Source organism: Canis lupus, chromosome 13 (genome assembly GCF_048164855.1).
Source record: "Canis lupus baileyi chromosome 13, mCanLup2.hap1, whole genome shotgun sequence".
Lineage (NCBI taxonomy): Eukaryota > Metazoa > Chordata > Mammalia > Carnivora > Canidae > Canis > Canis lupus.
In genome coordinates, this window is record NC_132850.1 from 4,564,577 (window position 1) to 4,568,554 (window position 3,978).

Below are 3,978 nucleotides of genomic sequence, written 5' to 3' on the forward strand. Positions count from 1 at the left end.
CTTGTATTGCCTGGTTTTCCCTCCTCACAATCGTATTCCCTAACTGACTTACAGACGCCTCGGGAAATGGCGATGCATGCAGTGAACGGGCCTGAGATCACTCCCACCCTTGGGTGCCAGGGTGTCTCTGTAGACATTCCTCCGCAGGAGGACCACCCTGGGGGCAGATTCCTCAGCCTGCATCCATCAGGAAGCAAGCTTCTCCCAGCAGGGCTCTCAGGGACTCAATGTTCCCATCTGGAACTAGCAAAGGAGGATGGGATGGAGTGGGAGGAAGAAGAGGAGATAAGGGAGGGTGTGAGGTGGAGGAGGAAGGGGGTGACTCAGACTCCAGCCTCAGCCCTCCCGTTATGCCTCCTCTTGCACCTCGGCCCCCTCCACAGCCTGCCCGACGTGGGGCCCATATCTCAGCACCATGTGTCCATCCCCTCGTGTCTCCCGCCACTCACCTTCCCCTCTGTCTGCTGAGGCCCTGTTAAGACTCATCTTAAAACAATTTCCTCAACTAGGCTCCCTCAGAACCTGGTACAGCGTGAGGGACGGGTCACTTTCTCCCATGCATGATCTTTAGGTCCATGGCTCTTTCTCCCATAGCCCAAAGGAGAATCTCCTGGTTTATTTTGGTGTCTCCCTGTCCCCTGCCCCCAGTGGGTATTGATAAATGTGCCTGTAATTGGGGGCGCCTGAGTGGCTCAGTCAGTTAAGCCTCCAAACCAGGACTAGACCGTGGTTTCGGTTCAGATCATAACCTCGGTGTTGTGAGATCGAGCCCCATGCTGGGCTCTGTGCTCAGCACTGAGTCTGCTTGGGATTTTCTCTCTCTCCTTCCCCCTCTGCCCCTCCCCTCACTCTCTCTCTCTCTCTCTCTCTTTCTCACTCTTTCAAATAGAATAAGTCAATAAATAAATAAATAAATAAATAAATAAATAAATAAATAAAATCTTTTTAAAAATTTAAGAATTAGGCCTATCATTGAACAATCAAATTCAGAGCTGCTAGGACTGGGCCAATTGTTTGCAGCTCATGTCATTGCTGAACTAGTCGCAAAATATTTTGGATATGTCACCTAAAAGGATCACCAAAGGATCACCCCTCTGGGTAGGAAACCAAAGGCATGGGAGTCCTATGGCACATTAGCTATCTGTTGCCGTGTAACAAATTGCCCCAACTAACTTAGCAGCTTACAGCAACAAACATTTATAATCTCATAGGTTCTGCGGGGCTGGAATCCAGCAGCAGCTTGGCTGGGTGGTTTTTGCTCAGAGCATCTCATGAGGTTGTCCCCCCTCAAGCCCAAGCTGTCAGCTTGGGCAGAAGTCACCTGAAGGCTTGGCCGGAGCTGGAGGATGTGCTTCCAAGGTGGCTCACGCACATGGCTGTTGGCAATTAGCCACGGGGTTGCTCAAGTGTCCTCACGACATAGCTATGGCTTCTCCCAGAGGAATCGAAGAGAAAGCAAGGCAAGCTTACTTTAAAACTCTCTTTGGGGGGGCAGCCCCAGTGGCTCAGCGGTTTAACGCCGCCTTCATCCCAGGGCGGGATCCTGGAGACCCCAGATGGAGTCCCCACATCGGGCTTCCTGCATGGAGCCTGCTTCTGCCTCTGCCTATGTCTCTGCCTCTCTCTTTCTCTCACATGAATAAATGAATAAATAAATAAATAAATAAATAAATAAATAAATAAATAAAATCTTAAGAAAAAAAAAACCTCTCTTTAGGGGCACCTTGGGTGGCTCAGTGGTTGAACGTCTGCCTTCAGCTCAGGTCGTGATGCTGGGGCCCTGGGATCGAGTCCCACATTGGGCTCCCCGCAAGGAGCCTGCTTCTCCTCTCCCTCTGCTGCTCCCCACTGCTCGTGTTCTCTCTCAAATAAATAAACTCTTTAAAAAAAACAAACAACAACAACAAAAACTATCTTTGAAGACCCGGCCTCAGAAGTGACACATCATCATCTCTACCATGCGCTGTGGATCACGCACACCAGCCTGATCCAGTGTGGGCGGGAACTACGCAGGGTGTAGACACCAGCAGGTGGAGACAGACCGGGGTGTCTTGGAGGTTGACTCCCACGTATCATTATAGTCCCGTCCTCCTGGCCTCACGAGAGGCCTCCAAGGGTAGCTTGGCCGTTCCCCGGCCTCCAGGCAGGACTAGACCCAAATGTGCCTCCTTGGTTCTCCTACCTGAAGCTCCCCACCTTCCCAGCCAGTCACCAGGGAGAAGGAGAAATGTGGCTTCTCATCCACATCCATCCTCATGCCTCCGGTCCAGCAGATTCTTTCAGGGGCCCTGCAGTCACCTACTTGGGAACACCATGGAAACTTGGTGTTCTGAGATGTCTCGATCTCACTGTGAAGCTCTTGGGATGTCCGTAAGGCCGGCGGTACCAGAGCTGCTCACACCGGGTGTAGCCCATGGGCCAGGTCTCAGGCGAGGGAAAGGGCAGGGGTGCGACAGGTGGTGGGACAGGGGGTGACCCCACACCTTCCTGCCCGGGCCTCGAGCGATTGGACTCAACCTTCTGATGCCATAACCGAATCCTCCACTTTCTGGCAGGATCTCGGACTGGATTTGGGAGAAAAGAAAAAAAAAAAAAAACCAACAACATGGAAGAGACATGGCTGTGCCTCAAAACAAGGGGATGGAGGAAACACAGACCTAATCCTCTTTCCTCTGTTCTGCCCTCACTTGTCAACATGCAAAGCTGAAAGAACGGAGAGCTGAGGCCCGCGGACTGAGCATTCTCTTTCTTTGCCTTTTTTTCCTCTTCCTTACTGGTAGTCAGCTTTATTTGCCAGTAAGCCAGTAAAAAAAAAAAAAAAAAAAAAAAAAAATTTTAATAAACAGGTTATTCATGGACCAAATGACCAATTTATATCGTAACAGTAAACAGAATAGATTGTTCTACACACTTTCTATAAATCAATGTATTTGATCCTCACAGTAACCCTATGAAGTGGGCACTATTATTATCCCACTTTACGGAGGAGGAAACTGAGGCTCAGGGAGGTAAAGTAACTCACCCACGGCCTATAGCAGAGTTTGATTTAGACTCAAGTTGTCTATATATCTTCAGTGCTACACTAGAACTGACTCTCTCTCGTGTATAGTTTTTGGATAAAACACGCATAAAATTTGAGCTTTCTTTGTTAGTTAGATGTCCCCCCAAGCCCCCGAAACCTCAAAGGCAGTAAGAATGACATTCTGCTCCTGGGGTTACACCAGGGGGAAAGTTCCGGGGTGGCCTTTGATGGGCTCCTCTGTAGGAAGCAGAGCCGGGTTTGCAGAGACAAAACCACTGGTCCCCACTTGCCCCTGTGGTTTTTGGATCTGGGCAGGGAGGCGTGAGCGAGGCCGGCTCGTCCCCACCTTGCAAGGGTGAAAGCCACGTGTTGGGAGCAGCCGCTCATCTGAGGACACACGGTGGCGGATGCGGAAAGGACCTGTAATGCCAGGCTGCTGCTTTACACTCAGTTTGGAACATCACGTGTGCACCTCACTGCCTCTGAATCTTCATTCTTTCATTCCTCTGGCAGCCCCCCACCTCCCCGCACCGAAGCCCTGTGACGATCCAAGTGGTTTATTTATTTTTAAAAAAAAAGATTTTATTTATTTATTCATGAGAGGCACAGAGAGAGAGAGAGAGAGAGAGAGAGACAGGCAGAGGGAGAAGCAGGCTCCCTGTGGGGAGCCCAATGCAGAACTCGAACCCAGGACCCGGGGATCACGGCCTGGGCCGAAGGCAGACGCTCAACTCCTGAGCCACCTGGGTGCCCTTAAGTGGTTTAAAGGTTAGGATAGGACGGCCACACCCCAGGAGTGTGGCCTTGTCACCTGCCCGCTGGCTGGGTGACTTTGCAAAGCACAGAGTCTCTGCGGCTGCTGGGGGGGGTGTGGGGGGTCCATCACTTCGTCATGTCCTCAGGAGAAGCTGCTGCACGGCATGTCATCAGCCAACAGCCCCCAGCTGCTGTCACTT